This window comes from Anopheles stephensi, chromosome X (assembly GCF_013141755.1).
Source record: "Anopheles stephensi strain Indian chromosome X, UCI_ANSTEP_V1.0, whole genome shotgun sequence".
Taxonomy (NCBI): domain Eukaryota; kingdom Metazoa; phylum Arthropoda; class Insecta; order Diptera; family Culicidae; genus Anopheles; species Anopheles stephensi.
In genome coordinates this window covers 2026738-2039801 of record NC_050201.1, presented here as the reverse complement: position 1 = coordinate 2039801, position 13064 = coordinate 2026738, and positions in this window count along the sequence as shown.

The following is a 13064-nucleotide window of genomic DNA, read 5'->3' as shown; positions in this document are numbered from 1 at the left end:
ATATACTGGCTGTCATGAGACGGTTTAATCCGCTTCAGAGCGAGCTACTATCAATTTCTCCAAAAATCAAACGGGTTTTTGCACCGATAATATTATGAAAACTATTTTGTGTCCGATAAGTAAATTCAACTCGTTGCTGATTTTTTCTTTGTGTCGAAAGGTCCTCCTTGTCATACCTCACCTCCCAATCCGTTCCCTTTCCCCTCCTCTTCTACAAGCGAAAAAGTGAAACTCATGAAAATCGAAACTTTCATCGAGCTTATCGAGTAAAAACAAAAAAACAAGACAACAGTACAATTTCGTTCGTCCATCGTTCTTTGTTGCTTTCTCGGGGAGAGGCAAAAAAACATCACTGTTGCACAAAGCAGTACGCCATGGAGCAAGCGAGGCAAAACAGCAAGCGCATCTGAGCGTTTGCTGAACAAAGTGCAGCCCGAGTTGGTCGGGAAACCGTTCAAGGAAACATTGCCGCGAAATCGGTAAAAGTTCATCCCAGAAGAGGTGTGCGACGGGGGGGGGGGGGAGGGGGGAAGAGGCTGGTGAGGGGAATAAAGGGAGAAAGGGAAAAGAATGGCGGATGCTGGCTTTTGATGATGGTCGTAAGTAAATAGTGCACCTTAAGAAGGATCGTGACCGTTTCCGGGAGCGAAGAAGCGACGGATTTAGCACGATGAAAAATCTGTCCTTCATCAAGCGCCATTCACCGGTTCGGAGGGAGGTTGGGAAGAGGGTAACGAGACGAGTTCGAGGGGAAGTGCAAGCTGCAAGAGTTGAAGGGCATAACAAGGATACTCTCTGCCGGTCGGACGGTCGAATTAAAAACAACGCCCGGACAGACTTTTCCCCGTCGAAAGTTTCGATGTTGGATCATGTTTTCCCACCCACCCCTCCTTTCTTCCTCCACCCTCTGACCCCGTCCCGAGTGTCTGGTAATTGAGCGAGCTTGAGCAAGCCACGCTCCTTAAGCGAACACCTTGCTGCCAGAAAGGAAAACTTTTTCCTCCAACAGTTTTTTTGCCAATTTTACAAACAAAGAAATCGAAACCCGCCCCTTGAGGAAAATGTGGATTGGGTGGGGTGGGAAAACAAGGAGAGGTGAGGAAAGAGAGAAGAAGGGGGAGATGATCCTTCAACCACATTATCCTTTCCTTTCTTCCGGCGTACCCTTCATGCTGCCGTCGGTAATTCCATTTTACATAAACATTAACAAAACATTTTTCGGACCAAGCTTCAGCGTAAATGTTAAACATCAGTCATCGTTGCTCGTTTATGGGTTCTTCGGTTGCGCTCTTGTTCTCGCTTCTTCAATTTTTCAGCGCTCTTTCGGTGTTGTATTAAGTTCGAAGCTACAGTGATGAGTAAAACAATAATGTTTATCCTTATAGTCAGTATTGAAACTATTACTGCGTTAGGTGTATGAAGTCCTGAATGAGACAGGAGCATCAGCAACTACTGGTGAGGGTGTCTAGACATGGCTAGGTCTCCGAACCATTTCCAGGAAACTTGGTCTAAGGTTGCATCTGATCTCTGATGGGTTCGACTCTATCTGACCAAGCCAACGAGCTCGCCCTGCTTTGCAGATTATCAGGACCTCCTTAAGAGGACAAGAATCCATGAACATCTTCAGAATAACTTCAACTCCAAACTGTTCAGCTAGCTTATGGTTAATTCTCTCTGCTCTCTCGAGTAGCGAGTGGATTGTGGTCCTCTGTCAGCATTGTCCAGGACTCTTGCCCGTAGGCCGCAGCAGTTATCCGAAGTTGGGATCGTACCAAGCTAATAAAACTCACAGTCAAGGCTTTAAAAAATAAGACATTTTTTTTCGTCACATTGATCCTCAAACCCTCTTACGGGAGTCTCAAGTTGCAGTCGGATGCACGCCTCGTACATCCCTTCAGATGTCCGTCCGATGATCTTGATGTCGTCTACAAAGTAAAGGATTTGGAGAGGTCAGAGTAACAGATGTTTCTAGGATGTTGAAGACTGCTCTTCGCATGGCACCAATATTGAACAGATATCAAAGTCTCTAAATGTTTGACAGGAAAAGTGTTAACAGTGTATAGCTGACTGGCACTCTTAATTCAAGGCACAGCTCTTAGTTCAAGAAATAAAACTCTTAAAGTTCGCTTTTTTATTGTATGAACTATGACATATAACTTGAAACCTTAGTCTTAATCTATCGTACACCACTGTAGGTGCCTCTCGTCATACCAAACCGAACCTCGTAGAACGGCAAATTGATACAGACGGCATTGTAGCGGTCGTTGAAGCAGATTCCTTGAATAAATTATGCAAATCGCACACCGAAAAGAGACACGCGAAAGCTGCACACACATGTCCGCGGGTGGGCCATCCGGTTGCCCTGATGCGATGCCATCAATCAGCCCCTAGACAAAGTGACCAACGCGATCATAAGCGATTCGTCCTGTGTTGAGTGTCCTCGTTTTTTTCTGTTGGTATCGTCCACAACACCTACGGGTTCTCTCGCTGTCAAGGCTTAATCACAAAGCGCAATAGAAGGGCAATAGAAGGATATCTACGCTGTAGAGGGCGAGTGAAAAGAAAAGACACAAAAAAACCACCCAGTGAAGGAAATTAAACAAGGAACATACACTCGGTCCGTAATTAATTTTTGAATTCCATCAATTGCCGCTGAAGGAACGAAACGCCCGAAAGTATGCAATCGAATGTCCAGGACGGTTGTCTAGAGCTAGCAACCAGCACAAACCCGGTTTCGCGTGCCAACTTTGACCGTTTTAATGCAGATTGGCATGACTGGGACAAAAAGTAAGAAGCAACAAAACCTGCAACCAAATTTCCTTTCCGTGCGCTCGCTCAAAAATGCGCTCACTTTCATCCGTCGGCCGTCGCCTTTACCGCCGTCGTCGGTAAACAAGCTTTTGCTGCCGGTTTGCTTTTCATTTCCGCTTGGAAGTGATAAGCGCCCTCCGGTATGGAAATGGAGCATATTTCCCAGTCTCCCGGCTTTCGCCCGCTCAGTTACTTTGTATTCGCGGCGTGAGATTAACGCCTGGGCAGGGCAAGAAGCAACCGAAGCAGGTGGGAACGTGTGTTTAACGTACTCGATGTGCATGTGTACACACGGGCTGCAGAGACTTAATCGGAAGACCGTGGAGCCTTCGGGCATGTCGGGAGACACCGATCCTACCGCCGCATCGCTACTACAAAGTACTACAAAGATCGAAATGCAGTCGCAATACAGCGTGCTAGCGTATTGCGCCCGAAAGATAGGCAGTGCGCAATACATCGGGTGAGTTTTAGGACGGTTTTTTTTATTCCGCTACCTCAATACTTTGGCTCTCAGCAAATGAAAGTATCGAGCATGAGACGGGAGAAAAAAATCGAAAACGTCTGCAACGGTAAAGATAGTTCCATTCCCTCACGGTGGAAGGTAATTAATATTTTATTTACCCACTCGCAATCCGCTTCACCGTGCACTAATGTTGCATCGCGCCGTTGGTGGTTCGGAGCTGTAAGATTGTAAGGTACGGCAGAGGCTACTAGACGTGCACGTCGAGTCCTGTAAAGCTGTCCCGCCAAAGTCGAAGCGAACAACACTTCCCAGCTCGCGAGAAATCGGCTACAAAGTGCTCAACAGATAGCTGCCAGCTTTCGACACGACACGGTGGCATTGGGAATTCTGGCAAACGGTTGGTAAACAGTGGCGTTCGTTCTCTGAGCACTGAGCTCCGGAATCGCGCTGCGCATCGTCTGCTGGCTATTTGCTATGCTTTCTGGTTTATTTATAATTGGAAGCTGGAAGCTACTGGCAAAAACCCGGGGATAAAATCTACCAAGTCTTTGCCGAAAAACTGAGCTAGTCCTCCGGGCAGTCTGTTTGCTTTGCTTCCATTGCATGTGTGCGTGTCCTACTCGTTTTTTCTTCTTCTTCTGTCTCATTACATTGTTCTTGAAGTTCAGAGTGCTTTTCCATATTTTATTTACCCACACACAGATTCGATTCAGCGATAGACTCGCTCGTTTTGAGAGGAAAACCTTTCCTAAGGACATCCCGCGGCGAAAAGCCCATTACTCAAAAATCATCGAAGTCACCCACAATGGTCGCCTATGTCTCGCTCTGCCTCACTCTCTGCCCGAACCCGCCAAAACTTCGGTCCATTACCTCTCGATTTCGGCGAGGGTGTCGAGAGTCTATTACATTACCCGAAACAAAAGCCCCATCAAAAGCGGTCCAGAGGACGATCAGAACCGGCGGCCGTGTAGGAGGGCGTGTTGCGAGCGATTGCCGTTAATCATCTTACAAACCCTTCGACTTTAAACAACGAACAGCGGTGTGAAAAATGGTTGCCGCTACCTTGTTTACACATACGCTCATGCCCTAGTTTTCGGCGTCGAAACTACGGAAGTGGCGAAAAATGGTGCTGTAGTACGGTTTGCCTACCATTCCGGCGTGAAGATGAGCAGCGAACCCATCCGTTATTCATCGGCTGCTAGGAGGCACGCCGACCCGGGGAGGTGTGAGTGTGTGTTGATTAAATGCTTTCTTTGGCAACTCAATCCTCCCACCTTTTCTCCCGCCCTTTCCTCGCTATCCTTTCCCTTTTCCGGGTTAACCACATAAAAACCTGCCAATTGCAGCCCTTCCAGGCGCTTATCCATCGTTTGCAAAACTAGCGAAAACTAAGACGATACCTTAGCGGGCCGTCGAAGTAGTAGACTGTACACATCGCAATGAAAAGAAGCAGCGGAGCGGAACCTTGAAAAGTGGCTTCATCTCTACACGCTCCTATTTTAATCATCTATAATTAATGTGTCAATAGTGGCTTCCGTTCCAATTTCCCTGTAAGCATCACACCTCGGGCACCGAACCCGCTGAACCTTAAGAAGCAAATAGAAAATCACTACTACCCATACTCTCACCCTCGCTTGTTCCCCCTTTCCAGCGGAGTTTTCTCACCCCTAAAATATCTCCATTTTTCGTCACCCATTTTATTTGGGGCGAAACCGACACCGCAAGCAGAAGGAAACCTTGCGACAGGGTGACAAACTGGGGCTTTAAACTTTTCAACTTTACCTTCAAAATTAATTACCCATACGATACCGCTCGCACGCACGTACGCACATTTGCCGACGTACATCAGCATCTCTTGCCTTGGGACCGGTTGCTTTTTGTGGAGTTGAACGGAATATGCAACACATGTCGGTCGGCAAAAATCCGTCAATTCGTCTTGAGCGCAGTCATCTCTTTTGATCGTTATCGGGCGACGACGGCGTAAAAAAAGGATAAAGCCTGTCAGCGTCTAAGCTGGGTCGGTGCGGAGAATCAGAATTACCATAATTACACCTCACGGTTAGGGAGCCTGGCTAAGTAATTACATGTGGATTAGCGGGTGCCCCGTTTATCCGATAATTGCGTTACTGTGTGAGCCATTTTTGACCAGCCTTTTGCCCATGTGTAGAACTCGTTCGAGGGGGGGGGGCGCATTCTTATCTAAAGACGAGACCTCCTTAGGGCTTAACATATTCGAAGACGCACAGATGAAGGTTCTTGGTTTTTGCATATTCATACACCATATCCCGAGGGAAGCTACCCGGAAAACCTTGAACTACATCAGTTTGCTTGGAGCGTGAATTTACAATTCTAGGACTTGTAGCATATCCAAGACGCCATTCCAAAACCTTGCAAACAGTTCTATGTTATATTTATGGATGTATAAATAAGGTGCCTGTTGGGTGGGGGGCAGGCATAGGACAAACTATTTGGCGCTGCTGAGTGTTGATCTTATCACTAAATATTCCTCGCAGGAAGTAGCAGGAAGTGCTCACTAAACTACAAGAAACGTAGAGGAAAAAATAATAAATAATGAGCGAGGTGGTCTGAGAAGGAACTGCTTTTTTTAAGGGCAAAGATTACCATTTTTAAGCAAATGGTCGTGGAAACTCTGTTCGTTCTCGGCCCTATCTGGTGGTCATGCATGATGCCGCATGATCCTATCGCTGCCTCAGTTTCGTCACGCAGATTCTAGCAGTTGTAGTTTTCCCTCTGACATTTTTTTTCCTCTTACGAGAAGCTGTGTGTGTGTGTGTGGAGCTCGTAATGCTGTCAAGCAAAACTGGCATACCGGACGTACGAAGACACACTCCGGACACGAACCGAAGCGGAATGTCAAGCTCGTAAGTAACGCTGTCAGTTTGCTGGCGAAAGGAAGCTGGAAGTAGTCGAAAGTCGAATGGCTGGTAAGTTATGTACCGGGAGAATGTTGACTCCCGATACGTCCCAGGGAAATTTGTCCCGACCCGAAGATGCGAACAGACTCGACTAGTAGGTTGAAGAATTCTTCTCCAGTATCGCCCTCAGCTCGCATACACACTTGGTCAGGTTGTCAGGCAGTGTTCTCCAGCAAGCGGTGGGGGAGGTTACCGGAGGTCGAGTTTTTCGGCTTCAGGGGGGGAGGGGGCGAAAGAACAACAAGCGTGCGTTTGGGAAAGTGGGTGAGATGGACTCCGACCGGAGATACACACGCAGAAAAACGAAAACAAACGATACCGTAAAGATAAAGGACAACGTTACAGAGCAAACAATCTTTTCCTCGCATCCCGATGTCCGGAGAATGTCCGGAGAATGTCCGGGGGGAACAGTGGTGATGGTGGTGAGCGAGTGACTATCCAGCCTGGATTCGTATAGAGAGGCATTTAATTAATTTCCAACACTTCTCGACCCCCCCCCCCCTCCCGATCCCGAACGACCCCCGGAATATCTCCTGTGCTAACTTATCACTCGGTCACCCCGAGTAACTATATTTGCCCATTGGAGACATGCTGGAGAGCTGGGAGGCAGAGAGTGGGAACTCCTTATCGGTGGACATATTTATGTGTTCCAGATACAGCGCTGCCTTGCGGACCGGTTGTTGCTTCGAACCTCCCCGGTGCTGTCCCCACGTTGTCCCATCGTCCGGGTCGGAGGATGATGCGTCCGAACGATCGAGCGGAAACAGATAAGTCGTGCCCGAGCCCCGACAACACTATTAAACTATAAATCTTCCGTCTAGCGAGTCGACCCCAGAAGCTGAATGGGCTATTGTTTTTAAATGTTGCAGTTACCGCGGGGTGGGGGGCAGGAAGGGCAGCAAGGGGCAAACAAACGAGGGCAAGAAAAATAAACACTTGCACCGGAAAGATTGGCGGAAGAATCATTAACCGTGACCGGAGCAACGCTGACAGTGCGTGCGTGGCTATTCGGACGAATCCTCAACGTGTCCTAAGATATTCGAAGCCCGGTCAGGACCCGGCTCGAGCTGTTTTCATTAGCGCACACATAACCTGCGTCCCGAGAATGGAATGGATATGGATATCGACTGTCATCGTCTTCCAGGACTTCCAGCCATTCCAGGGGGGGAGAAAAAAAGAGGCGTCCTCAAACTGCTGGAGTTGGGTGTACCTCGGTGAGTGCTGTCAGCTCGATGGGCGAAATTGATTATTGTGGGTGCGTGTGAGGAAGATGTCCTCGGATGGTGGGTAGGAGTACGATGATGAGGATTATTTGGATGATGGTTGTAATTGAAACTACTTCACCGTGCCTACGAAGCCTACCGATCGAAGCACCTAATGAATTCTGAGATGCCTGCTACCCTCTCGGTCGCTCTCTCCCGTTCGATAATGCCTTGAAGCAGACTTGTGTCAGTGTTGGCGAAACTAATTCGATGACGTTTCCAAAATCAGCTCTAATAGCTGATGCCTGCTGTAGGATTTTTTCGGTTGTTGCCTCCGTCTCATACCAGGGACGATAACATCGTCGTCTATTCTAAGGATGCTCTAATTTTTCTGCACCTTCCTACCCGGTCGGTCTTCATTATCGTCGTGGCTTTGCAGACGGATGTGACTCCTGTGGATGACTGGACGTGTTAGCCTATGAATGAGTGGTGTTATTTAAGTTTTGCGGTGCTACAAAACTGGACCGACTGACTTGACTTGACACATTGCTCACTCACGTGAGCGATAGTTTCGCCCTCCAGGCTCCTGTCGGTCAATATCTAGCGAATAGACTACAAACCCCTTTCTAGGACGAGGCATCGCTTATCTGACGGGTTCAACTCCACACAAACACACACTCACTCGAAACTAATGTCCCGCTGGGTGACGGCAACCCGGAGAACAATGTATCCTTCGAGATGATGGCTTCCGCTTTCAGCCGGGATTAGGTTGGTAAGTTATGCAGCTCCTAATTCCTTGCCCGAACGGGCTTGGATTATGGACCTGCTCCATCCACCGGGGAATGAGTTTTTCTTTTTTGCGCTCACCCAAAACCAACGATCCTCGCCCAGCGTCGTCTCAGCAAATCGGTCACCTTTTGCGGACGAGATAAGCTAACGGTGAGGGATCCAGGCAGAAATATCTTCGCCCTTTGGAAAGGATTTTGCTGTCACACGCAGATGACGGATCGGATTGGGCGACGGTGTCTTGCCGTTGCGGGTACGGCAGGAGAAGTACATCAGGCTCCGATTATCCACCACCAAGTGTCTGTCACCCGATGTGTGAAGCAAACAGGAAGGTGAGCTTTTTTATGGTAATGAACAGAACACCCCTTCTAACACTTCCTGGACCAGGGCACAAAATGGACAGCCCTGCAAACGGACACCAAACCCATATAATCTAATGTTTGATTAAGTTTGGAAACAAATATTAATCTGGATTACTATCGCTTCTGGCCACGATATGCACAATGACCCGTTCCTGACCAGCAAACAGCAATCCGGCAACAGTGTCATTATTGGACCGGACGATATTACACACGCAGCGTTTATGTCTCCTGTGTGAAGGAGAATCTGTGCGGAGAAGAGAAATTGTAAAGTGCACTTTATCTTTCGATCGTTTGCCAGCACAACCACCTGCTGATAATAGACGTCGCATTCGCAATTAAGCACACCCACCGTCCCGATACCGGTCTCTCGCACAGCGGCCGGCCGAGATGGTGTCCGTTTGGTTTTAATGGCGTCGTTGATATGAGGTACCCGGCAGGTTGCTGTTCAACAGCCATCGACCAATTATGATAATGCAACGGGTGATAATTTAACTTCCTGTTACGCTAGTTATGCCTCTCACCTCGGTCGCTCCTTACCGCTTGCAGCAGTTTGATTTTGGCGACTGAATGGCCGCTTCCAGGTGATTGACCATGTGCGATTGCTCGTCTGTTGAGACTTGAGGCTTATCACGTTGGGATGGGTGACGGACATTTTGGGCAGAGTGTTTAATATTTTCAGGAGTTTATAGATTCTGATCAGAATTCTGAGTCCTTCGAGATAAAGTACCAGATTTTCGAGAGCTTCAAGAGGTCACCTCCGATGTATTTTGAGATATCCTGATGGTTGAGAAGAATTTATTAAAATCAAAACTGCCCACCAATTTGTCGTCCTCAAATCCCACCGTGCAGTGGTTTGCGTCAGGTGGGCCTCATTCAATCGCAGAGCTTAAACGTAAACTCCATGAACACATACACTCCACCGAACCTAATGGTGGTTGTAAAATCCATCTCCAAGAACTTCTTGATTACTATCCCGTCTAATCGTCCATCGTAAGTCTCTGTGACCAACTGTGGCCGGAGAATAATTATCTATGGACGACAGAAACCGCCCGAAGAACCTGAAAGCGCTCGGCTCTAATTTTCCTCCCAGCAGAAGCGTAATGGTCAAGATCCTTTATTGACCGGTCCGGTTAGTTCTTGATCCCCCCGAAACTGTCTCACAAGCGTTTGCCAAATAAAAGCCCCAGCATGACGCATTCTTGTCCCTCACACACACACACACACACGCCTTCAACAACAATAAAAACGGGACTTGCTCGTCCGGAAATGCCCAAAAGTCATCAGCATCTCGGCAACCCGGATTGATTTTTTGTGACATTCTTGTTTACGTTTCCTGGGAGGTTGCAGGTGTTTGTTATATTCTCGCCATTGATGAATTCTGCCCGTACGGACTAGACGTAACTACCGGGCATCAAATATCTACGGTACGAGCAGGACAGAGCACGGAAATCAACATAAAGACAGAAATCATTTGGCAAGTACGTCGCCTCCATGACATGCTAGCGGACAACCGGTTCCTAGGGTAAGTGGCGTCGAGAGTTCTCCTCCCTTTTTTTCTTGGTACAAATTTGTTTCCTAGCACGTAGCAGGTGTCCTCATATTCGTCAATCAAACTGGAACGAAATGTCCGAACGGAGATGTTTGACTGCTCGGGTTGACGTAGTAGACGCCCACCGGCGCCCAGAAGGGTGCACACGGAGAAGTATCTCCAATAAAACTAAAAGCCAAGTCCACCAACCCTGTCGTCGCTACTGACGTACGAGTTGCCCGATAAACAGTGACTACGGTTCGGTATGACGCAGTGAAAGCATCTCCAGGATGATGAGTCGATTATGGATCACGCTCCGGTCACTGCGAACCTTCCCTTTTAGCGCCGGGTTCGGGTCAGCAGTACGTGGTCGAAGATTAATTAACGTTTAAACGGTGGTCCAGCAGCTGCTCTTTGGGAGGGGTTTTCGGCTGTGCTTCGGACCGAGTGCTTCAGACGTTAGCATACCGTACTCCGCCTGCCGTCAATAATGCTCTCCCGACCTCCCGAATACCCTATCGTGCACAATCTGCTAGGATTGATTTGAATAGCGCAAAGCGAGAACGATTCGAGTGCCGGAGTGTAATGGACACCTCGTCTAACCTCCCGGACTCTTACGGGCACGGGTTCGGAGGGCGTCCCTTCCGTACGGACAAAGTGCCGTAAGCTGGTGCACTTGAAACACGTGTAATTATGATGATTCCTTCGCTTTCCCTCAAACTCCGCCGCTCGGTTTGGCAAGAAATTGCGCATAAGGACAAGAATTCTTTTTCCCAACCCGAAACAAAAAGGAACGAACTCTTCTTAGCAAAAAAAAAAGAGAAATGCTTACCGGTGTTCACCTTCTTTTTTTTCTTCGCTGCCGGTTTCCATCATCTTGAATGACTTCTTGGCCACCACCACCAGGCCACTCTGCGTGTACATTATTCGTGTTCGGGGTTTTCGTGCTTAAGTATCAACAAATATTTGCACCCCATAGTGCAGGTGGAAAGGTTTTTTTTCTTCCTTTTTTTGATTTGTTTCGGCGTTTTGTGGGGACGAAGAAGAGATATTCGGGAGGGCTTGGGTTTGTCCTTTCAGGTCGCAGTTTTGTTTTTCGGCTACCACTTCAATCGTCGTGACCAGGGCTCGCCGAATGGGGTGGAGATTTATTTTTTTGTTTCTTTGGTAATATACAGTAATTTTGGACTGTTGTTGTCAGAATTCTTTATTCTGTGGGCCCTTCCGTTGCTCCGTGGGCCTGGAGTACCGTCCTTAACGCGTGCGAAGTGGTTTGAACCGACATCTTGTTGATGGCTTTTTTCTTGAGATTTTTTATTTCCCTATTTCTGAAGGAAGACGTACACCACCCGATGAGCGTCCGGCGCTTACTCATCCGCGTCACACCCAAACAAGGAACGACAAACAGCAGCAGCAGCAACAACCTTTTTTTTTCGGGAGTGGGTGAATTGTTTGGTCCGTGGATACGCTATGCAAAATTGCATTGTGCGAACAAAGCGCTCCACAGTTTGGACGACTTAATGGACGACAGGCGCACGGTAACTTTGCCCTCCACGGTGTACGAGGGCACTCAAACTCCCGCAGCACCCGGCACACGGCACTCCGCGTTCGCTTCATCAAACCAAAAAAAAAAACCATTGGGAAAGGCAAAAGTGATTGGATGGATGAATTACAAGACGTTGCGTTCCGGGCGAGACTGTTTTCGGTGCTTCGGACACCGGGATTCGGTGGAAAGTGCTCAGATCGTCGGTGGTGTGAGTCGAAGGTGGCAATCATTTGTAAGAGATTTCATTCTTCCCAAAAACACACATACAGCTCAAAACGCGAACTGACAAAGAAAATGCCAGCGGGTCCTTGAAGCGCTCTCTGAAGCCTGTTTCGCTGTGCCGTGCTTGCAAGTGATGATCAAACAGATATAACAGCAGCGGGAAATGCTGGTCAGCAGTTTACATCCCAACAAACAAAGAAGGGTTTTTTGTTTAGTTTTCAAATGAGAAAAAACCGGATTCCTGCCTGTGCATTTTAATCCTCGCCATCTTGAAGTCACCGCCGCCGGAGGAGGCGTGTAATTACAGTCCAGTTGATTGCAAAATCCAAATCCACTCCAATAATTCATCCCGTAATCAGTGATGAAAGATATTTGCACACATGAGCAGATCTCCACAATCATCCGCACCACACATTATTACAACCATCCCGCAAAGGTAGAGATAGGTGTGCGAGGTGTTAGCAGAGAAGCGAATCATTAAGCAAAATCCTACCCCAACTTTCTTGCTCGGTTTAGCTCTCGGTTGGGAAAAGCTGAACCCCACACAAAGAAAAGACACATATCTCACAAAGAAAATGGAACAGGGAGGGAGGGAGAGGTGGGAGGGGGGGGGGAGTTTTTCACCCTCCCATCCGGTGATGCATCTTAAGAAAATGGAGCAACTGCATCCATCGATTGCAAATCCCGTTCCGTAGCGTTTGCAGCACGCACGGCTTCGAACTCTAGCCCCTGATTGTATGCAACACGCATGGTCACACTGTGCTCCCGAGCACGGGCAAAGGATCCAATGCAGGGCACTGACCGTAAATGTGCATAAGTGTGTGTGTGTTTTCTCTATCTTCACCCTGCCGAAGGTATCGGTTCGGGAAATCGGGAAAAAAGCCGGCATGTTAAGACATGAAACCTGAGATTTTTTACCCCTTTATTAGACCAAGTTGCCTTCCTGCTGGGGGGGGGGGGGGGTGGAGGATATGCACACACACCCACACGCCCACACTTGGTGCAGTTGGGCATGTGAGTAATTATTTTCTTTCCAAACACGCACCCAACATCCAGCATCGGTACGCTCAAGACGTTCTATTCCCTGCCCTGTTTTCTTCCTGCGGGTGAGCAACCCCTCACTGAGGAGCGCCAGGAAGAAGACGACGGCAGGAGGAGTGGACGTTGAGGCAAGGATAAGGAAAACAGAAAAAGGGGTGATGTGTTTT